This window comes from Condylostylus longicornis, unplaced genomic scaffold (genome assembly GCF_029603195.1).
Source record: "Condylostylus longicornis isolate FDR11 unplaced genomic scaffold, ASM2960319v2 ptg000064l, whole genome shotgun sequence".
Lineage (NCBI taxonomy): Eukaryota > Metazoa > Arthropoda > Insecta > Diptera > Dolichopodidae > Condylostylus > Condylostylus longicornis.
The window spans coordinates 1,021,229-1,047,752 of record NW_026578032.1 but is presented as its reverse complement, the minus strand read 5'-3'; the positions used below and the strand labels follow the sequence as shown (position 1 = coordinate 1,047,752).

Genomic DNA, 26,524 nt, shown 5'->3' with positions numbered 1-26,524 from the left:
TATATGTCAAACAAAACGTGCATAATATTCATTTAACTATTCCCATATTGTATGTACGCTATCAATCTCCCTCTATACTTATATGCAGAATTTTACATTACATATAAATATTTGACATTATAAATACAAGAAATTTATCTCTTTAATTTTTCTTCCTTAAAATATTAAAATTATAGATGTTTTCTTCAGAAAATTTATTAAGAAAGAACCCATGTTTCATCTATATATATAAATAGATTATAATATTATTTATAGTTTCGCAGAGAAACATCAAAAACTAATATAATATATTACTAAGTGTTATAAATAAAAGTCCTTATTAACATTTCTAATATCTAAAACATTAGAGGATAAAATGATTTCCCATATACATACATACATATATAATATATTATGTCCTAAATTATTTATACTAGCATAAATATTATACAGCTTTTAAGAACTTTATTATTTTTATATAACAATATTAAAATTTCATATCTAAATTACATCATTTTGGTTTTTATCATAGCACTACCATTTCAACTGATATTTTTTTACAGTCTCACGTTTCAACTATCCCATACAAAACAATTTATTTTATATTACCGTTCTATATATTTTTTTTTTGTTCATAATTTGTTTAACAAGGCCTATAATATATGTGAATGCAAATATACTGTACAAATATAAGCGGTTAACTATATGGTATATGGAAATTGGCAATAAAACTAGAGGAAAGCAACAAAAAAAAAAAATTTAGTTGAACAAAAAAACCAAAAATATTGTCAATATTAGTTCATATGTATATATACATGTGCATCTGTGTATATAATGATCTCTATTATCCTTTTTTTTTGTTTTTTTTATTTTTTGGGTGAAATTCAAATATTATACAAATGTATACGTAATGTGCTTGCAAAGATACATGTATTATACGTATAGGGTGTGTCAAAATTGTGATAAACCTCTTACATATCGTTCAGTTCAAATATGGCTTATATGTCAATATATTACGTCAAATTATTCAGGAGTTGCGAATAGCTTTCGAAACAATAACATATCAAAAATATGACTATTCTTTTCGGTTTTAATTATGTTTTTAACGTTAAGCGCGGTAACGATATATATATTCACGATAAATATTAACGATAAATATTCACGATAAAGATTCAAATTTTTGAATTTTATTATATTATGAATATTAAATATTGATTATAAAAATATTCTTGACAAATATTCACGATAATTAATATTCTCTACAATTAACGATAAATATTCACGATAAAGATTCAAATTTTTGAATTTTATTATATTATGAATATTAAATATTGATTATAAAAATATTCTTGACAAATATTCACGATAATTAATATTCTCGACAAATATTCATTATAAAAATTCACGATAAATATTCTCGATAAATATTCAAATTTTTTAAAAACGACAAATATTTGGGTTAGAAGTTCACATTCACCACAAATATTCATTTTAAATATTCACGATAAATATTAACGATGAATATTTGCAATGAAAGTTCGTCCTAAATTATGACGACAAAATGTTCAAGTTAAAGACATTATCACCTGAGCTGTTCACTTATTTTTATACAGTGTGAATAAATGAAATTAGAGAATCTCCACTCATTCCAACTAGTCAGAAATCCTATCCTCTCAGAAACTTTCTTCTCAGAATTTAATTTCAAATCTGGTACATCTTGTGCTTATTATAAATTGAAAAATTATTCATATGTATAGACAAATTTAACATACAAATTATATACAAAACAGTTTGCAAACAAAAAATGAAAGTATACTGATACTATGGTATCATTAAAATGTTAGAAAAAAAAAACAGAGAGAAAAAAAACCTGAAACACAAAATTTCCGGTTAAATATGAAAAGGTCCACCACAATTTTTACTTTATTTGTTATGCAATAATATAACACATACATACATGGAAATATGTATGATTATATATTGTAACAATATGACAAATTGGATATCCAATTTGTTCTAAAATATGTCAGGATATCATTTTTGATGAAGATATAAAACAAAGAGAAAAATATAAGCACACGTTAAAATAAACGAGATGAAAAATGACAAAAACGGTTTAATGACGTCACATAAAATAAGTCTCAAATCTAATTAACATTTTATAGAAAATTTTGGTTGTATCCAATTAAATATTTAATTATAAATAGTGTTACAAATATTTTAAAGAATTTATTTTTGGTTAAATTGCAAAATGCAGAACAATAAATTTAATTTGGGATTTGCTGGAAGATTTCAATTATTCGAAGGAAATTTTTAACAATGCGGGAGAAAGAATAAATTTTATTTGTTTGTGAAATTGGAGAATATAATTTTATGATTATAGGCAAACGTGCCAGAAAAGTTATAAGCCAGAATATGAAAAGATGATAAAATTTTCATAAATCAAAAATTTCAAAAAATCTATCACATTTTTCCACATTAAAATCCAACTGGAATTAAATATAATGAAATTTTTTGAATTTTTATTTTAAATTTGAATTTTTCCTTTTTTTTTTGTTTAGATTGAAGAAGAAGAACAGTGAAAAATGAAGGTTATTTCAGTTAAGCTGTGATGTGGGTCTAATTGATACTGGATCCCAATGTTTTTTTTTTTGTAACAAAAGAAAATACTGAAATAAAAATTTCAACATTTCTTTTGTCATGAGATTAAGTAAGATAAAATATAAAATTTAAGCATTTTATTTTTGGCATAATTTAGTATGAGAAGTGTTGCAAGGCTATTTCATTTAAAATTTCCGAATTCACATAGAAAATGTTAGTAATGAATTTTGGTAGTACGAAATGAACACTTACGTATAAATAAAACAAACGTACGTAGAAAACTCCTAAATATGGAAGCATTCTGATTATTGTGGTTTTTTAAAATTAAATTTGTTCTACGGTTCCAATTGTGGACATTAAAGAAATCTTGATTTGATAAACAACCCCAATACGATAATAATCAAGAAAATGTACTTGATATAACGAAGCATTTCATCCATCAAAATAATAATTAGTAATAATGGATTTTTTGAAATTTATACTCTAAAATTATATATGTTATACTTCTATAAATATTCTGTAAAATTTTAGCTGGACTTGAACATATTATAACGTATATGAATAAATAAGTAAGTGAAGTGAAAATTATATTTATATAAAAAAAGAGAGAAGAAGAAAAAAAATTACGTGATAATATGAAATGCTTGTGTATACCTTATATATTTTCACGTAAACAACGTATAATGAAAGGATATTTACTTAAAATATAAAAATTCATTTTTTTTTGTTTTTTTTTTTGTATTTTACACTACATTTCATTTTTACGGGCTATTCTTATTTACTTGTAAATTATACATATTTCCATTTTAACTTATTTTATATTTTTATGCTTTTTATTTTTTTTTTCTCTTGTTTTTGTGGAATTTTCCAGCACTTCTTACAATGCTATATTATGTATATATATACATATATGTGCTATATATATTGAAGGAAACTCTTGTAAATGCCAATTTCCTTTATGCTTTGTTAACCAATTTCATTTCTTTTTCCCTATTTCTTGTCATCTCTTCTTTTTCTTCATCCACTTATTCTCTCTGTCACTTCATGTATGGGGAGCATAAAATATTTGCTTTTCCGTCTATCATTGAAACATATATAGGGGAAACTAATAAACATTGAGACGTATTAAATTTGTTCTAATAAAATCCTGAATTATTGAACATGAATTACACGTATAACATTTTTATAAACATAATATTAAAGTTATTATTTACTGCTTGAATTCATGCATATTTGCTACGCGTTACTATAAAATTTACTCACAGGCTAAATATTAAACACCAAATTGTCTACGATATTAGGTTAGGTAAGCTTAACGCGGCTCCCCGAAAAATACACATAGGCTCCCTAGGCCCGTTGTAATACTACCGAATCTGTCCCTTTCCGCCCCTCAATCAAACCAGTCGATCGCTAGCATTACGACAGATCGGCTAAGTCGCAGCAGTTTCTAAAGAGATCGTTTGCGGAGCGGCCCATTCTCTTTGCATATTCACCAATCAGACTACGGCCCGTCCAGACCCCTATCACAGCACCAATATCCTACCGTCGAAGAGATGTTAGAGCCCTTGTGCGACGCAAGTTTAGCTTTCTTATCGCAATACACGTTGTTCCAATTGCCCAGCTAAGATTGTTGCACTCTACTGCCGCCTTGCGTAACAGTAGTTTATTGTGGCTTAGAGTCAAGCCCAGGTTCTCCTTTCTAGCTAAAGTTCCAGGGGTTGTTACATGTCTCGCAAGCTCATCTGCCTTACAATTCTCCGGAACTATCTATGGTATTAACATTAGGCAGTTTTTGAATACTAATAAGTATTTCGATCGCGTTTGTGACAATTATAAAAGTTCGGAGATTTTGGTTAAAACTTTAGTTTTGGTGTTTAATTAAACTATCTTAACCTCACCTTCAATCCAAAGTTTTTTTATTAAATTATATACATATATAATTAGTATTGGATATTTGACCTCTTTAACTAATATTTTTTAAGATTAAAAAGACAAAGACAACTAATTTTGTTCGACAAATTGAAAAATTATTAACTCGGAACATCGGGTTAAAAATATATATACCGGTTACTCGTAGAAACAGAGGAAACGCTGTTCTGTTTATTGGGACTAAAATAAAAATTCTTCTTAATTTAATAGAATTATTAAAATTATTAATTCTCTAATCAATTAATTTAAGTGACCTGTTAATCTTTTCTATTTGATTATCTTACGCACAGGGGTACCCCAAAGAGTTCACGTCATCACTGAAATATGCGAAAGCGTATTTAGTTGCTCATTTTTGTTTGTTTGTTTTTTTATTTATGTGGTTACGCAAAAATTATTCTGCATTTGAAATTTTCCTTTCCATATTTCAATTTTTCTCTTGCTTTTCTTTGTTGTTGTTGTTTTACTTTAATCTTCCGCATTACGTGTTGGGACTTTTATTATTAAATTATTGAATGAATGAATAAAACGAAACAAAACAAAACAAAACGAAAAAATTCAATGAATGTATGAATGAATGATTCGATAATAGAAAATAAAGAATAAAAAGAAAAAAATACAATAAAGAAAACACGAGCCTTGTTTATATAAGGAAGAGAATGAAAGGCTGAATAAATATTTCGATTTGTTTTCTTTTCTCTGTTCTCTTTATTGTTATTCTCTTTACGCACAATGTGTTTAACTCTTTTGCTTAAATTTCTCAATATAAATTCATGTAAATATCTGTATGTGTAGGTTTTTAACATAATGACAACGTTATTCATGTAAATGAAGGATGATCAAGAAAATACATGGACAAGTATGTATGTATGTATGTATATAAAAAAGAAAAACATGTTTCGACATGTGTAATGCATTAAGTATAGACTTAAATGACGAAAATAATACTAATCCAAAATAGTTAATATTTTTCTTGTATGTATTCTACTTATGTAATGACAATTAAAAGAATCTGGTGTGAACGGCACGTGACCGATCAAATTGTGTACTTTCTAAATTCTGTTTCCTTCTTTCTATTCCCTTAGAGTGCATATGGCTTTTTCTTAACTAATTTGCGCCACGCGTCTTTCGGTCTCCTCATTTTCCGCTTACTGTGAGGATTCCATTTTAGGAACTTCCTTTGAATGCTATTCTCTAGTCTTTTGAGGGTATGATTGATCTATTTCCGTTTTCTCTTCTTTATTTGGTTCACTCTATAAAAAAATTGATTTTGTACAGGCGTTGACTATTCTTTTTTTATGTAGCAGAATTTAATGGTATCTTCTATTTCTGTGTTGTTTATTTTTAGTGGGGCATTATTTGGGGCGTTTTCTCATATTTCTTGTGAGTGTTTATTTTGGAGACCAACTCTCACAATACTTTAAGAACGATATTTTATAAATATACTAAATGTTGGATGCAAAAATCTAAAAAGCAAGTTAATAAATCAAAAATCCACTTGCCGACACCCAATATAACCATGAAAAGATCTATATTGATCAATTTTCACTTATTGTTCGATACTAAACTCCAAAGGTATTTCTATTTCATTTCAAATACTCCGGAAGACCCAAGTTTTAAGACAGATTAAAATACCTCAACATATGTCCATGTCAGTGAAAATTCTTAAATAAAAAATTAAATTTTCTTTTTTCAACATTTATTTTCCTAGAAAAATTTCGACACGTGTAAAATTAAATTTCAATCGAAAGCAATACCTTCCTTTCTGTTTTGCATATATTCATACTCAATCTGTTATGAGAATGTTTTGCTGTTAGTTAGGCATTATTAAGACATGGTTACTATGTTGAAATAGATTATTTTACGCACATTAAGTACAGCTATAAAATGCATAATTGCGAAAATGTAAGAAGGTATAAAAATTATTATTCATCTACACTATTGTGTTTGTAAATGTTAACGCTTATTCAAACTAAAGATTCTTGCTTTTATTTTATTAGATTACTAGTAGAAATGTGTTAATTGTTGCCAAATTTTTTTTCATATTTTTCATAATATGAAAATTTTATGATAACTTCTAAATTTTGATAATGATTTCTAATTTTTGATAGTAAACCGAAGATTTAAAGTTGACAGTGAGGCGGAACTTGTAACGAAATTCTAAGTTAAATTCAGTGTTACTATTATTTTTTCTTTAGAGTTAATAATCAAACATTTACTCTCAAATCATTCTTATGAAAATTTCGTTATCGAACACCTACAATAGTTACTTTAAATTTATTTTTGTTTTGTCTGGAATTTGCATATTTTTAGGTGTAAATATTTCCTAAAAGATATGCAATTTTTATTAACGCTCGAAAATAATTAAAATATCTAGTAAGAATTAAACAAATATGAAAGCGTGAAATTTTGATTAAAAAGAAAATGGAGTCTGGAGCAGCCTTCCACCTTGCACTAGAGAGGTTACTGAGAATTGATTTCCATGTGACAGTCGTATTCGTCGGGAGAATTATTTTGGAGTAATCGCCTTAAACGGCCTGCCTATTATATAGTCAGGCAAGATGCTTACAATGCCATTAAATTAGGCAAAACAGATCTGATTTTCACTTTAAAATACAATGTAGCGTTACTGCCATACTATATAACCTACGCTTTCAGTTGAGAAAATTTTCTTAATAATAATATTGAATTTAAATTGTGGATAGTTTTCTTAAATTTAATGATTAGTTTTTCAAATTGATGAGTTTGATTATGAAATTTTGGTGAATATTTTCCAAAATTTTCTTTTAGCACTTTATACTAAATCCCGAATATTATAAATTCAATCTAAAATCTTAAATTTTCGGTTTAACAAGAGGAAATTGAATATTTTACTTTAACATGATTGTATTTTATTATTATAAGTATGGAATATTCCGTTCCCTATTGACATTCCCTAAAATTTTTTTTTTTTAAACATGAACGAATATTGTACATGTATGAAATTTTTGTAATAAGGGATACATAAATCATATACGTATGTATATGTGTGCACTGAATTACAATCATGCAGATAAATCGTGTTATTTTATACACTTTAATCTTAAAATAGAAATCTTTATTATATTTCATTTCTGTTCTGCTCAGATGATTCTTTGCTCCATTATAAAGTATAATGTACATATTCATTATACACATATATACATACATATATGAGAATTTTATGGAACAATGTAAAGAACAATGTAATATGAATTTTTTGTTTGTATAACATTTCAGAGTAATTCAGTTTCATTTTCAAATCTTTTTGCTTTATTTAAGATGAGAAAAAAAAAGAATAAAATCACAATGACATAAAGAATAAAACAAACACTATTAAAAACAAAGGAATAGAAATAAAAAAAAAAAGTTGCATGACATTTAGCCTGTAGCAATATGTGAAAAAGCCACCTTTCATAAATGTCAAGATATTCTGAGACTATTTTAATTTTTAAGGACTTAAATACAAAGTAAACAATGCTCATATTATGTAAGCAAGCATATAACAGTTTTTTGTCTCGTACATGTTGCAGTACAACACTAGTGTAATGTTTAATAATAGAATTTTTAGAGGCTGTTTTAGTTCCGATTAATTAAGAACACTATGTGTGTAAAATTGAAAAATTTCTGGAATGGAAGTAGTGGAACAGTAAGCAAAGATCCGAATTATGGCTATAAGTATTACCAATAGCCTTAGCAAAAGCAAGAAACACACATCGGAATAGCAGATTTTATTGATGTTATTTAAATAGAACAGCTTACTAAAGGCATGAGGAATAACATGGCCATTTCTTTAAGTTATGATCATTGTTCAATCAATTTGATAAGTAATCATTTAAGGTAATATATAAGATCAGAATATTTGAGTCCAGCTAAAATTAGTATTGATCAGGAACTTATTAGGTACAAATTTAAATAGAAATTCAAGTAAGAAATGCAAGGTTATAATTGTTATAATTGTTTTAGATAGGCTTGTAAAACGAAACTGTAACAACAAATTTAAAGGAGTATTTAAATGAAGTAAATAGTGTATAATGTGACTAGAAATTTACAGGAGTTTTGAGCTATTTATATGGAAAAGATCACATAGTAGCCGAAAATAAAGTTCAAATTTTGTAAAAAAGGGAAAACCAAGATACAAATGAGAAATATTTAAGAGCTATAAGATTTTGTAGATAATTACATATGAATGCAACAAAACTAATAAAGTCTGAGGAGTTTTTCCAAAGAACTAGTTTTATAACACTTTGAATTTTCCACCTAAATTAAGTTTTCTTTTAATATATCCAAATAATTGCAGTCGTTTACACATTTTTAGAAATATCAAAACTTTTTCATTTGAAAATGTAGGCAAAGCTTGTATAACAGTTAGTGGTGATCGTAATTACAATATGAAAACTAATTTCTTTCTTAAAAAGACAAAAAAACTCATAGGCCATTTTGTTTTTAAGAGATTTGGCTTTATTTAAGGGGGCCCTATAAAGTTCCCCTATAAGTTATAAATCTTCACACTTCTTTTATTAATTCTTTAATTCCGTGCAAAAATAATTATTTTTGCTTCTAATATTATCAAAAAAATAAACATATATAATTAAAGCTAGAAAAAAAGAAGCAACAAAAAAAAATTGTTTGCAGCAAGTACTTTTCCGGAAACAAAAAATAACAACAACAACTAGAAGAAAAAACCAAATAACCACAAAGGACTTATTAAAATTTGTAGGTGTACAACTTTTTTACTATAGATTACTATATATTATATGCGAGATACCATCACCCATTTTTGTTGTACATTACTTTAGTTTTTCTTTTAACAACAATAAAATACACACAAACCCGTATTATCGTAAATTTCACATAAAAAGCAGTAAAATTTTTATTTCATTTCTTCAGTTCCTTTTGTATTTACTTTTTATATTTTCTTGATTTACCAAAAAGATTTTCTTTTATGATACTGTTGGTGGTATAATATTCATTGTTATACAATATAAAAGTAAAATACATCAGGATTTGTACAAGTTTGTAAATTAAAATGTGGAAAAAATATAAAAATATCCTAAGGCTTTAATAGTATTAAAAAAAAAATTGAAATATGAATTTTCTTGTTTAATATTAAGTAGGCGTGAAATACTCGTATTTCAATGAATTTATAAATAATTTTGAATTGCGCTTAGTCTGTTATCAAAAAAAAAAAATGTTACAATTAAAAATGTACTTGCATTTATTTAAGATCAGTCAGTTCTTCATATTCCAAGTCAACTGAAACACTTGTTTAAAATAACAAAGCTGAAATAGAAATTTATTTCTCTATAAATTGGAATTTTTAACAGTGCTTCTCCATAAAGGACTTCTCACCACAATATTATTATAGTAGCTGATGTGCATTATAAAATTTTGTTAGTTCCATATTATTTCAGTATGTACTCGCATACATGCATATGTTCGGCATGAAAATATTACGAATCCAAGTGAAGCGGTAATGAAGAACAGTTGATTATCATTTTTTGAATGGAAAAATTTTTTAGATCTTAAACAAAAATCTGATTTACCCGTTTCTGATGAACTTTGCTCCGTGCTTCAAACATGAATTTTTTGCATAGTTCTTCATTAAATATTAAATTCTTAGAGCAATATTAAATTTTGAAAATTCTTCCTTTATGTTTCGTTTCCCCTTTTTATTTTCGCTTTTCTTCTGCATTAAATGTTGCAGAAATATAATTATCAAAAATCAATGATAATTTCATAAATGGAAATACCCTGTTTTACAGAACATTGAACAGATCATTACTTATTATTTTTTTTTTTCATTCAAGTATTCATTCATTTAGAATATCAGAAAAAGTATAGACTTAAAAAGTGTCATGTTTTTTTTTTTTGCTTGTATTTAAAGAGATAAATATCCTATTATCCGATAATAATTCAAATACATATATATATATATATATATATATTTATATTTTAATACCATATTTACTCCTCTACATCTAACACATTTTAATATTCATTACATTATTTTAAGGATATTGTTAAAAATAATAAAAAAAAAACGCAAAATATTTATGTAGGAATTTTATTAGAATTGAATAAAAATTGATTGTAGGGTAGTGGGCAATTAATAGAAGAAATGCAATCAAGAAAATATGGTGGTACAAACTGATGATATTGCAAAGTGGCTCATTTTTTCTCGATTGTAAGAAATTAATAGTTTTAGAGCTTAAGTAGTTGAAATGAAAATAAAGAAATTCTATTCAAATCTGAGAAAATTGCATACATTTAGGGATCTCATCTAATAAAATAACAATATGATAGCAGAGAAATTAGGAAAAGTTTCGGCCTTTTAGTATTTTAAAATTCTGAATTTATTTCCACATAATAATGAATCATCAAAAGTGTTAATAAGAACAGAAATATCAGCCGCTGAAGATAAAAAAAAATTTATTGAAATTGAAAATTAAATTTAATGAAAATTGAATATTTTTTTGTGCTTTATTAAAATTAATAGCAAAAATCTTTTTATATTTGGTGGAATAAATTGAGAATAAAAAATTAATTCGAAAGCTATTTTTAAATAAGATTTTACGGGCACAAGTGTCTTAACATGATTCTAGATTCTTAGAAAATTATGAGAAATTTAAAGTTTTCTTCTCGAAATTTATTAATGTACACATAAATGCGCGGATGGACAATTAGTAAGAGTGAAACTAAATGGTACATTTAGATAGAAATTCATTTTTGTACTCCAATTACAATGCATATATCTTACAGATTTACAGCACACATTGTACAATACCAATTACATAAAAATTAATTGAAATTATGAATACCTACATCACACATCGGCAAAGGGTGTGTGATGTAGGTATTCAAAAATTTTTAGAAGTATAAATTGAAAAATACTTTTTTTTTAAACTTTTCCTCCACTAATTTCTTTCTGAACTTTAATTACATTTTAACGTTCTTCTGGTTTTCATTTTGTCTGAATAATTTATCATTCCTAATGGTAATTATTCCTTAAAGAACGTTAAATTTGTACTAAGAACAATTTCTATAACAAAAAACAATATGAGATTTGTAAAAATTAGTTTAAACAAAATTCCCAGAAATTCTTTAATTTAAAAAAAAGAAAAAAAAGAAAATTAAAAATGTATGAATTTATTTTAAGTCTTAAATTGGGTGAGGATCAAAAAAAAAAAAATTGTTGTCACAATAAAAATAAATTTTCTTCACATCAAGATTTTTTACAGATTTTTCACGGGGTCTTATTTTATTTTTTTGACTTCATGCTCACTCATTCCTTATAGATTTTTGCGATATAAAAAATCTATTTTTTTTTACTTTTTGTTATTTTATAGGTTTTTTCCTTGCTGTCATTGTTATCATTTTCACAAGTATTATATAGCAAATAAAAGAAAAATCAAGAAATATAAAAAGTTTGACACATCTTATCATAGGACAAAATACTAAAAAAATCGACTAAACTTTTTCTCGAACCAATTTATTCGAGAAAAAGTTGATTACATTTTGTTTATTTTAGAAATAGCGTTGCCAAAAAGAAGAACTTAAAATTTTGCAATAATGAAAATTATTTTCTTATTTTGCATTTTTTGTATTGTGGCAACACTGTGACGTTTCGTATATTAAGGATGCTTATTCACTTGCTTATTGTGTCTCTAATGATCAAAAAGTCAAATTTTTAAGAGTCCTTAATTATTGTAAGTAAAATTATTTATGTTACGCATTGTAAAAGAAATTATTTAATAAATATACCCCTAAATGTATGCAATTTTTGGTGAACTTTCATAATATCTTTTAATATCTCTTTATTTTAAATCTAACTTTTATATTATCTTCAAATAACTGTCATATGAAAAATTTTATTAACAATTAATAAATAAAAGATAAAAGATGAATTTTAATTAATTGATTACATCTATTAATTAAAATATACAGTCGAACACGCTTAATTGTAACACGCATATAAGAAAAACATTTTTGTATGTTTGGCATATTTTACCCCAAATTAATTTTTTCTAATTCTTCATAAATTTTGGAATACTTAAATGGAACCCACTTAGTGACACGCATAACATTTATAACAACAAAAAATTTTGAGTGTTTTGTTAATGATTCACGCAAAAGTGTTTTGTTTGTAAACACAAATTCATATATTTTTATCCAACTCATGTACAGGATATATGGTTACGTGCAAAAAAACTTTTAATAATTAAACAATAAGAAAGAACTTGCTAAGTCTCCTAGCGTGAAATATAAAAAATATCAAATTTATGTAAAATATCATGAAGCATCAGAACTCTGAATAAGTTGTCATTCCTAATACGAATATGACATACACAAAATCGAAAATGTAAGTAGAAAATGGCGTGACACAAATCCAAGCACAAACAAGGACTTACTGCTTACACTACCCGTAATTTCTATTTCCCATTACTAATCCATTACAATTTATACAAATATTCATATTTATTATTTATTACTAAAAAATATTTTAGAGCTGGAACGTAAGTATATTATGTTTCAAGAATCTATTATTGAATAGCTTTCAACATTTTCCAAGAAAAAAAAAAATAAAAAACAAACAAAATAAATAAATAAATAAATGTGAAAACAATGTGCAAATGAAAAATTCATATGAGACATTGTATGTATACATTGTATACACACATATCTAATATAATTTGATCAATATTGAAAATAGTAGAGAAAGAGAGAGAGAGAGAGAAAAAAGCCAAAAAGTACTTCAATTTTAAGCCTAGCTAATACAATAACAATTTTTTTTTTCTATTTTATCCTATAAACATTTTATAAAAAAAAAAAAATAAAAAAAAATATAATAAAAAAAATTCGGAAGGAATGAGGGAAATTTTTTTTTTTAACATATGCAGTTAAATTTGTGCTATGAATAGAAAATTAAAATAGGGAAGAAAATATAACAAAAAAAAAAAACAAAAACTTTGAACAGAAAATGAAAAGTTGAAAAGGATATGTTTATAATATTATTACATATATATTGTATATATATATATATATATATATATATATATATACATATAACATGAACAGGAAATATTTGATGCAAATTTAAATGTATACAATGTAAAAATGCTTATATCTACATATAAAAAATTTTAAATTGTTCACTTGTATTCTACTGATACGCAATTTAGCCTGTTGTAGCGATAAAAAGCACGTATGTTATGGACACGTGTCTTATTTTAAAATATAAACTGATAAATTCAATGGGATTTTAAATAAGAGAATTTTTTTTGTCATATTATATATACAAGTAAGTGTTATACAGTACAGTTACTTTTTCCTTATTTAGCGAATGTGTTTGTGTGCATATGTGACTTGTATTTTTATTGCTTTTTCTTAGGTTTTGGTTTTTGAATCTAATCGAGCAGAAATTTATGTATATTTATGGATATTATAAAAATTTGTCAATCATATTTCAAAAAAAAATTTCTCTCTCTGAATTTTTAAAGAGAATGTGTCGTAAAACAAAATTGTGTGTCGTAACATATTTTGAAAGGATCTTTTCGATTTATTTTTTTTTTTTTTTTTTTATATATATGTATATGTATATTATAATGAATATTTATGTAAAAAAAAATTTTTTTTTTGAATTAGAGATTGATTAAGGGTAGCTGCTTGTCATTGTGATCATACGGGTAATTTTTTATTATACATTTATATACTTATAATTTTATATGTAGATGGCGTTTAAGAGAGAAATTCAAAATAAAAACATTTATAAATTAGAAAATAAAAAATTATATTTTAATATGCAGGTAGAATATAAGAATAAAATGTGTTCTTGTTGATAAACCTATAAATATAATTATTTAATATACATACATGTATACTAGAATTTCAAGCTCGCGTGTACTCTACTTAAATTAACTAATATTGTAATGCGAATATAATATTACACAGAAGATATGCGTGTTGTCGTGTGAATTAATTTCAGTTTGTGTTTAAGGATTAAAAGTATTTTTTGTTATCTATACAGAAAATGTTATTACAACGGTTAATAAATCATTTACATGGACTGTAAGTTAAGGGTATATTAAATAGGTGTCAAGATAATATTTATTATTTTTATATTCATTTTAAATTAACACTTTCTATACAAAAATTGTTATGGAATTATAAATTGTATAAATTACTGAAGGAGGCGATTTCGCTGAAAGAGGCAATTTTGTTGAAGAAGGCGAAAAATATTGGGAAAAAAAAAAATGGTAATTTTTGTCTCAACGAAAATAAAATTTTGCATCTACAATAAATTTTAAGTAAAATTTATTAAAAATTTAATATGATTTTGGTTTTGGAAATTGAAAATTAAAATTTAAATCATTTTCTATTCAAAGAATTAATTCGAAGGTATAATATGCAAGGGCCAACATAATGCAAGTTAAACGAATGCTAAAAAATTCTTGATTCTTAATTCTTAATTGTGCGAATACGCGTAATTCGAAAGGTTCGTAAGATAAAACAGATCCTAAGAATACTAAGCTTCTTTTGTGTAGTAGAATTTATGAATTAGTAGTATAAGTAATTTATCAAACACACCATTTCCTTCCTTGTCGATTTATGTAAATTCAATTGTAACAAAAATCAACTTATTCGCTTTAATAAATTTTAAGAATGAGAGTGTGTTTACATGTTCAAATATTGGTTTAAAAAATTTATTTTAAATACTATGTAGCCATCTCCCGTCAAGTAGTTATACTTCAAATTACTTAGGTTATGGAGCTAGTTCATTTTAAATATTCAGGTTTTTTACTTCATTGTTTATTTAACAATTTTGACAATTAATAAATTATTTCCATTACATAAATCCAAAATATAATGTAAGATATTTAATTATTAATAATATGTAATTCGATACATTTCATGAAATTTTTTAAATTTTAATCAGTTTAATTATTACTTTTATCTTTGTAAGATTTATTTAATTAGTTTTATCGAAAATTTCCTTTTAAATATTGAATAACTTTAATAATATACGATATTTTTTTTGAGTTATTTAATTAAATCTTGATTCCTTTACATAAATATATATACATATACATATACATACATATATCACATATTATTAAGTATTAATACTTACTTACATACTAAAGCAAAAAGTTTTAAGTTATTGTTATTAACATTGTTAATTTGCACCCTTAAAAGTAGATTAAATATATTTCACAGTATAAGCAATTATAAATTTTGTTTTGCTAATTTTATTTAATAAAAATGAACATTTATGGGAATTTTGTGAAAAGGAAACAGAAATTCTATAAGTACTTAATATGAAAGCGAATAAGAGCGATTTGCATGACACACAAAGCCTTTAGAATCATCACAAGCAAGTACGAATTAATGTGAAACAAAATAGATGTAAGAGAATGAATCAAAACTGTTCTACTCCTGTTGCCATCTATATTTCAGTAGATTAAATAAACATCTGCCTCCTATAAGGTATAAAATAGAGATTTTTAGATATATTTTAGCAAACACGGGATTTACATACTCCTAATCGATGGGTATACGGGAAATCAATTTAGAAACGGGAGTAGATAAAGGGACTATGCTCTTAATCTACGAATATTTTGATTTAATATTGAATTTACAGAGGTGAACAACATTTCAAAGTGTACACATTATGTACATACATACATATATACATATGTGTATAATATTAACAGTAAATTCTTTGTAATAAGAATTAATCTGATTATAATATAACTTAAGTTATTAATTAATGCTCCAGTTCGTATATAAAATTTATATTGAAGAGCCTATATGTATATACTCGTATATATATATTTCTATATGAACAATATATGTAAGTTAATGTGTGTATGTGTATGTAGTACAAAATACAAGTTTATAGTAATTAGTAATAGCAATGAAAAGTTTCTTTTGTTACGTTTCTTCGAATTTTCACAATAAATTTTTCCATTTAAAAAGAAAAACAAAATTTTGTAAATCTACTTGGAAAACATGTATGTGTGCGTATATGCCTTGGATATTCTGTCTGCTTTTTTTGGAAAATATCATATTAAATTTAAAACTTTTATTCTTTTTAAGAAAAAAAAAACAAAATTAATAAATTATGACAAAATGGATAATATAATTTATGTAAAACACAAGAAAAGTAAAATAAATTGAATTTTTCAGTTCGATATTTTTCGATATTATTTCGATTTTGTGAATCTGAAGGAAATTTGTGATGGAAAATTAAATTCAATAATTAAGTTTCAATTAAATAGCAAAATTTTCTTTACATAGTTAAACTATTATTGTTTTATTGAAACCAAATTATTTAGTTTTATTTTTAGTACAACAAAATTAAATATTCTCGAAAAATAGGTCAAAATTGAACTCAACTTTCAAAAATCTTATAAAATTTAAATATTTTATAAATTAATTACGATATTTAAGAAATCATTGCAATATTTTACTTGAAATTGCATTCATTCTAAGGATTAATATAAGATGCACATTCATGAACTTTAATTGATGAACTGTAATCATTAATATCGTAAATATTAAACGAACTTTTAATTACTGAAAACTAAGCTGAAGATCCCTAGTTGAACTGAAGGTACTATTAAATTCTATTGGTAATTATAATTTATTGTTAATTCATTAAAGACTTTATATATTTCAATACATTTTTTAATAAATTCAAGAATAATTCTATTTTTAAAACATTCTAAATAAATTAAATTTTGCCAATTATCTATATAGAATATATGATGCCCCTAAAAGTATGCATTTTTTTATTATTTATAAATTCAATTACTCTTCAATTAATATTTTTTTTATTTAAATTTTATTTTAATCCCTACCCTAATCTAATACTTATACACTAATAAAAAATTATTTGTTCATTCATATTGTACTTACGTGTCACGATTCATATTGTACTTACGTGTCGCATAACTCACAATATGAATGTCCAACCACCAATATTTTTATTTTGCATATGTTTGCCCTTGTCTGAAGTTGACATGTGATATTTTAAATTTCCTAGGTTTATGTCATCTGGGTTATATATCAATGACCTTGCATGTAGCAAGTCTATTATAGTGGTATTATAGAGAGACATGACCTTGATCTTGAATATAATCACTTCGGTTTTAAAAGACGAAATTCTGAAGGGTTATAAATCCCGTAAGCAAGGTATTTTTGAGTTACTTCCCATTGTGGTAGAATATATGTGATATCAGACCATTTTCAGAAGTATTTTGTGCTTTATCATAACGATTTCGAATCAATTTTATAAGATTATCAATTATCAATTCTGTTATTATGTTTGCTTCCTTGTACAAGTTGTTTGTTGGAATAATAATGTTTATAATCAGTTTTGAGTTTTTTGTGTATTCTGGTGCAGACTCTTAGGTATTTTCTTTCAAACTTTCATATTGGTGCGCTACATGCAAGCGTAGCTCTTATTAATGATTTCTAGTCTACACATCTATAGAAATCAAATATTGGATATGCTCGGAATAGTTTAAGTTGCGAAGTTAAAATGCTCCAAGATATTGACCAGATTTTTTGTTTTTTAGAGATGCGTTTTCAAGAGTCTTTATAATGAAGCTTTTTCAGTTTTTTTTATGTCAGAACTTACTTTGTCAATTGTGTTACGAAATAGCGCGGTCCCCAATATAATATTTATCCTATATATAGTATTACCCGCGATATTCTTCAATTGATACGGTAACATTGGAATTAAAAATTATTTAGACTATAAAATTTGAAGATTTTTCTATTTGCTTTCTTCTATAATAAAATGCCATTTTATCTGCACATATTCAACATAACAATTTGATTTAATATAATTTAATTTTTATTAAGGTATTTTTATTGTCTCTTTTAAGTTATAAAACGAGAACCTATGTAATAAAAAAAATGTTGTGATAAAATTTAAAAAAGCTAAAAATAATACAAGATGTCTGCAATAACTGTAGAAATAATATAGATCAGTTGTTTTAGATTTTTAAAATGAAAATAGAAAGAAAAGCGTAGGAAATAATTTGGACAACGTTGTAAGGATTTAATTGGAATAGAACAATTCCAGTGTTTGGAAATTTTAAACAGATTTCGAAATATTAGTGTTTTCGTATACTCTCAAATGTATTCGAACCGATAAATTTTTGAAATTTTTTAAAACTTTTAAAATGTTTTATTAGAAATTCTAAACTTAAATTTTTCAAATCTAATTTCTCTAATTAAAAAATTGCTTTTAATAATTGCTTAATTGTTCATTTCTTAATCGAAACAGTGAAAAAAATTTCTATACACAAAAATTTTGTGGTTCAAAGAAAAATTTTTCTACTGCATCGCCTGTCGCGCAGTATTCGTATTCGGCGGCCCCTTCGGAGTGTATCTCTAATCCATTTCCATTTTCTTCTCTTTATATTGGACTCTACTGATTTCTGCATCTTAATCTCGCAGAGCTCCGTGTTTTGTCATTAGTTTGGGCCAGTGTATATCGTTTTTTCGTACGTGCCAGATTTCACTAGCATACAGCAGAACCAACCTAAAGGAGGAATCATAATCACGACACCCAGTACGCTTTTTTAAAATTTTGTGATTTAAGGGAGTAGTTCTCCCTTAAATCACAAAATTTTAAACTGGCAACCTGATAATATACAATCCAGAAATATTATGTTTATTGAATTGTAAAATTTTTACCAACATCAAAGTCATTACCAAAAATACTCAATAATTTCATTTCAATATCTCTAAAATATATAAAGAAACAAAAAATTTTTGAAAAAAAAAATTTCTATAAATAGATTTTCCCCAAATACATTCCCAGATCGTTCCAAACCACATTCAGCATCCAACCCTTATACACACACTTTAATTCAATTTAATAGAAAAGGTAAATCTATTTAAATGCTGGGTGTAGAATACATGAATATAAATGTAAATACATATATATATATATATATATATGTATATATGTACTATGTATTTGTGTACATAAGTAATTGTCGGCTGGTTGCCGTATTCTATATAGGTATTGATATTTTATATGTCTAATAAATATTTAAATTTAATAATGTACCTTTTTCTTTAAATTATCGGGATAGTAAAGAACAGAACCATTTTTAATGTGTTAAAAAAAAAAGAATTCTCATACTTATTTAAAATCAATACCTTAACATTGGTGTATTAAAGAATTGTAAGGTACACAATTTTTTCTATATGATGTTACGGAACTTACTTAAGTATACATGAAAGTGATTGGCCTTTTTTTTTTATTTTAAATAAAAAATAAATACATTTTCTATAGAAAAGGTATGCATGCCTTAGAATGTTAGAAGAAGGAAAGAGAAATGAAATCTTTAATCCCTCTGTATTGGAATAACGGTATGTTTATTTTGTTATTCTTATTTCAAAATCTTCTCTAGATCTTTTCGGTTCTTATTTGTTCCTCCTTTTTTTTCCGACTTTTATCTTCTCTGATAATATTACGTTCTTATATACACTTTCTCAATTTTCTCATTCTTTTCGTTTTCAAGTTCCACGAAAATTCTGTTTGTCGTCGTATTGCTCGTATATACGTAAGTAACGATTTTTTTTTTCATTGTTTTGTGTTGTGTGTGACTTTATTAAATTTTATCTTTTCCTTGTTTTTTTTTTTTTTTATTTTCATTTTTATAACATAATGTGGCATAAAGAAAACGTTTTTTGGATTTATCTCAGACAATCGCTTTTTATTATTATATTTTTTTTTCTTGTGCTTTCTTTTCTATTTTATTTCTGTTATATAAGTAAGCATTGTTATACACGTTATGTGTGTGCGAATATATACATATATCTACATAAATGAACATCATGTATGCATGTTTGTAGGTATTGATATTGTTGAGGTAGATATTGTAATAGCTAATAATAAGGATGTGACTTAATGTATAAATATAAAATTTAATAGTAATATAGATAAAAATGAAATCGATTAAATGATATATATCGAATTTAAAATAAATCGATTCTAATACATTAATTTTTGTTTCTCTATCTCGAAATTCTAATGAAAAAGGTTGAATTGCCGTCTGCAGTTCTAACTGATTAATTAAAATTATACTGCAATGGAACTACTAAAGCAGCGCTGCCAGCAAAAACAATATTATTATTTCAATAATGTCTCTACTCTCTCAATAATAAATTTTCTACTAACTGAGATTATGATTATAAAAGCAGAAAAAAAGTTTTGCTCCCGATTTGACAGAAAATTTTTTTGCAGTTCTACTAACAAAAACGGAATGTTTTTTGAAGCAAACTACAAAAAAGCGCTGCCACTACAGATCTTTGTTAGAACTGCCAACATATATTTTACTCATTCTATTCAATCGGTGCGTAATTATCGGTGAGTAATTGAATGGCAATTAGTAAATTAAAATCTTACGTTTTAATTACGGAAATAATAATAAATATTTTCTTTTAATCAATATACTCTCTCAATTTTTGATTTTATTTTGAAATTTCTCTACTAAATTTCTTAATTTCTGTCACGTTCTTTATTTATAATCACGCAAATATCAGTACGTTAACAGATGCAAGCGTTAATATATGATTAACTTTTAGTGATTGTTTTCAATTTTTACCTTTTATCACCAAATTATTTGTAAACAGATAACAATTGCATTTTTACAGTTGGATGCCAAATTTGTCGGCATTTTTTTTCTAATGTTATTCAAGGCAATTATTGTGAATGATCATTTACATGATTTAATTCAAGTGATTTGAAAAGGGAAAATTTGAGTTCAAATAAAAAAATTTCCCAAATTCTAAAACTGTTATATTTTTCTTTTTTTTTTCAAAAGAAGATCAAAATCAAATAACAAGACTAGTGATCTCTGGTTTAAGATTACTACAAATCGCTACATACATAAAGTTTACATTATAATTTTTCCTTCTTCTTTTAATTTATATTATTATAGCCATTAGACATATACATATAAAAATGTTTATGAATTCCTTTATGGCCATCTAGGATTACGGGTTTTTTCTTCCCTTTATATAATGTGTAATAAAAGAAAAAACAAAGTATCAGAAAGAGAAAAAAAATATTTTAAAGTCTTTTTTACCTTTACATTAAGATTTTTTTTTCGGATTTTTATTTTTTAGGACTTTATTATATTGGATATACCTGTCAATATACATACATATATATAGTTGTATTATACATATATAAAAGTGAGTAAATATGTGTTCAAAATAAAAAGCCCTTAAGAGATTTTCATGCTTTAAATATTTCCTAAGGACTATTCATTTGTGTACTCTCTTTGTATATACTTTGGCCTCTTAATGTTTTCTTATTGTTTTTAAAAATTAAACATTTACACAATCATATATATGTAATATGTATATGTATGTAATTGTATATACTGTATGCTATAGTTTATTTGAAAATAAGGTAATGATATTATCAAAAAAAAAAAAATTGGTAATGTTTAGTTTCTTAATTTTGTTTTTATTTTTATTTTTATTATGTTAACGTAATGATAACTGATATCAATAACTTTAGGCCTATATTCAGAATTCTCAACATTACATTTGTATATATCAGTTTCTTTTAATATATATAATAATGATAGTTGATATAGCTTTTAGTAATAAGGATATAAAAAAGGGAGAATATGAGGATTTTTGTGTTATCCAAAATATTGAAAACAAAAATAATATAATTCGATCCATTAATTAGGGTATAAGGTAATTTAAAATAATTTTGTAAATGGTCATATTACAGGTATTTTGTATTTATTATTGTTTTAGTAAATTGAATTTAGTTTTCAATTTGAAATATTAAAAAAAAAAATGCATGTTTTCAATTTAATTGATATATTTAAAATTGAATATAGGTGTTGCCAGGATAATGTTTTAATATTTGTATGGTGCTTGTTTATTAATTGTATTCTGTTATTGCCGTTCTGTTACTGTACAGGTGACGGCAATGACAAAGCTTTTATATTAATTTTGACATACAAAAGAATTAATTATTTTATTATGAAATTTTATAATTTATATAAGAAATATGTGCTCTCTATTGTATTACATTGGGAATTTTCACATGATTCTTAATGCTAACAAAATTATTCTATTGGTTAAATTTTGAAATTCAATTAGTGAAATCTATGCAGTTCGAAAAAATTCTTAATTTGTAAGGTATTTGTGTAATATTTATGTCGCGATTTGTAGAAGAGGAACAAAAATATTGAAGTATTATTGGAACAGTGCAATTATTGTAGTTTAATTAGAGAAAGAGTTTTTTTAGAAAATTTAAAAAAATATTAATAATTTATTTAGTTTTTGCTTTAACATTATAATTTTCAAGATGGATTTCCATTCAATGTCCGTCCTGGCATCGAAACAGAATTGTTAATCAATCGAAAATTTTAATTTTTCGATCTTTGAGAGTTGAATTATCTGCTTTCTTTTTCATCTGAACAATAATTTAACTAACAATATATATGACATATTTCTGACAGTCTCTTTGTTTAACAGTATTAAAAATTGAATACCTCAGTGCCTTAAGAATTAGAGGAAATCGCCATTTTTATTTGCACGTAATAATGTTTGGCCAATTGTATAAAAATATTCTTGTCAGTACGTTTGGGCATTGAGTGTAAAACCATCAACATGAAACGTGTTTCAACTAGTTTTGTAACAATATATAGAAAACTGACATGATACTCAATAGCATGACAGTAAAATGATTATATTATTGAGAATATTAGTACTTCTGAAGAGTAAAGGAGTCAAAATTTATAAAATCTCTTTTGAAATTATTAAAAATTCTCTTATATCTTTCGAATAAAAGCATTTTATACAAAGAACATAATATTAAATTTTAATAAAACTACATGATAAAACACTAAAATATAAAAAAAAATTATTTAGAATTTCAATAAAAATAAACTTTTATAAACGCAAAATAATTAGGCTTTCTATTTCAATATATTTTTTCCAGAACATTAAAAAAATATTAGATAGAGAAAAGAAAATTAAATTTTATGTTGCCAACTCATTTAAATTGATTATATGCAAATTTTAAATTAGCTATATATATATATAAAATATAATAATAAAATTTCCTTGTTATTTTACTAAAGTGTTGCCAGCAAATAAAGCATATCCAATGAAAAAAACACATTTTCTCATTCATTTATATTAAGTGAAAAAATTATAAAAACGTCTTTATTTTTATTACATTTACGGATATAAAATCTATACATTTATACATACTAACATATTATTAATTTAGAATATTTTTATAGCCCTTTTATATGTACATATACATAATATGAAGGTTTTGAATTCAATTGCAACAGCAGTTTAAAAATTAATATTATAGTTGGCATTTGGTCAAGAAACACAAGAAAATCAATTTAAAAAAAATTCTAAATTGAGAAAGAAAAAAAAAAGAAAAACACAAGTACTTATAGATAAAATGTTATTGCAGTGGCATGTAATGTAATGTAATAACAGCATGTTATACGATAACCAACAGTATTGATGATTAGTACACATGTATATTTTGTACATTATACGAGTATATAAAAAATGGGTTAAAACGGGTTGAAATATAGAACTAAATATTACGATAATATTAAAATAAAAAAAAAGAAAAGAAATTATAGTAAAATTTTATTTTTATTATTTTTTTTGTATAAGGATAATTAAATGCGGATATATACAGATATTTAAAAATAATAATTTGTTATGTGTGTGAAATTACAATGGTACAGAAATTTCTTTTATAAAATTAATTCCTAATGTTAACATTTTAATTTTTCGATTCAACATTAATATATTAAATTTAATATTTCATTTCATTATTCCCGAAAGATATTATTGAATTTGCCAGTAAGTTTGGATTGCAACTATAAGAGAATTCAGCCTGAGAAATATAACTTCAAATATAACCTAACACATATACATAACATAGTTAATATTATAATCAATATTAGCAGAATTAATTAAATAAAACTTCATCCAGTAATAAAAGTTTTTCATGTAGCTAATATAATCTGAAGGACTTGTTGAGGAAGGCATAGTCTATCAGCACAGAAATCATCATTACGAGCGATGCTGATGCCCATCAACGTGAGTCACTTTTTGAATTTATCATGAGTACTAACCTCACAGTATGTGATAAAGACTCAGAGCCCACTTTCGTTACTTCAAATTGGCAGGAGGTCATAAATATAACCCTTGTCTCACAAATTATTATTGGCATAGTTACGAATTGGGAAATATCGCAAGAGTTTTCCTTTTCTGGCAATAGCTATATAGAATTTGAATTTTTTGTTAGGTAGACAGGAACCGCAAGCGAAATGACTGGTCAAAGTTCTAAGATTTGCCAAAGCGATCTACTTGAACTCGAAATTTCTTCGCGTCCTAGGACGCCTGAGGACTTCGACGTTATTTTCTGCACACCCACTGAAGCAATAAATGCGGCTTATGCTACCAAATATGCGGTTTACTGGCTATACACACCGCAGTGGTGAGGCCGGACATGATGTACGGTGTTCTAGCGCGGTTGGCAGCGTTCTGCACAGCTGTGAACTTCAGATTGATAAGCAAAATTCAAAGAATGGCAGTGGTGCCCATTGATGGGGCGTTACGCTCTTACTCAGGCTCGACCCTGAATTGGCCTATGTGGATCCTTTTAAGTAAGGTTTTCTCTAAAAATTTTATTAATATAAAAAATCACTAACTAATATAGAATTTTAATTTTAAAATTTATTATGTAATTTAAAACAAAACCCACACTTTTCTCACAGATTTTAAAAATTTAAATTTAAAAATCTGTTATAAATTCAATCGAGAATACTTTTCTATCTATTTGTTAAATTAATTTTATTATGTAATATTTTACACAATAAAATTTGAATAAGGATCCTTGAAATATGAAAATTTACCTTCTTTTTAATCCTTTCTCTTACCATTTCCCGTATCGTAGTCATACTCGAAAAAAATTAAAGTTAAAGTAATGATTTCATTCATAATGAAAACTATTTTTTTTTTGCTATTTTTTTTTCTTTGAATAAATTTACGCTAACTAGCTATTCTCAGAAGGGAATGTTGCAATTAATTAATAAATTTTTCCTTCTGGAGTGATAATGATTATAATTAATTAATTAAAATTCTTTTGTATAGCAAATTTTCTTTTTTTTCTTGTTTTTATTAAAGTAAATTTCACTTATATACTTGGGAATAATAAAAATTATTTCTCTATTTCAATTTATTTTTTCTATCTTGTTTTTTAAATTTGAATAGGTACTTTTTGATTAATGTTGAAAAATGAAAATTTATGAGTTTGAAATATTCTTATATGTACAATGGGAAAAGTTATGAATTCGTTGAAATTTTAAAATATTCACAAAAGAAGAAGAAAAACAAAACGCGAAAAAAAAAACTTTTATTTATAACCTTCACAATTCTTTTAGAGTTTTGAATTTATTTATTTAACACTGGGTTCTTCTATCTATTTAACATCATTTACAGAAATATTGCGATTTTGCTGGTTCTTTTTTGAGGTTTTTGGTTTTCTTTCGATTTTATTACAATTGAATTGCTAGTATTTAAATTTGAATTATAGAATCGAATGCTATAGAAATGTAGAATTCAAGATGTTTCTTCTAAAATACTGTAGAAAATGATTTAGCTATGATTTCGACTAAAATAATAACTCTGTTGCCGCCAAATTCTTCCATATAAAATATTTAAATGCTCTATAGACTTAACAATTTCTGAAATATGAATAACGTATTCGTGAAGAGCAAATAAGGATGGAATAGCTAATTTTATTGAATCAACATTAAATAAGTTCGATTAGATAAGGAATTCGATTTAGCTCAAGGAATTTTTAAGTTATTTCGTGAAACATAATTATGCAACAAAATTGATTAAATTTAAGGAGAAATTCACTATTCCGAGACTATGACTGTTTAGTTACAAGCTTGTT

The 26,524-nt window shown here is 25.1% G+C and overlaps 1 protein-coding gene across 1 annotated transcript in view; it reads right to left on the bottom strand.

The window, feature by feature from the left end:
• The window catches only part of LOC129612220 (diacylglycerol kinase 1), a 204,505-nt gene that overhangs the window by 74,347 nt on the left and 103,634 nt on the right, over nucleotides 1–26,524 (bottom strand). The window lies entirely within an intron of this gene.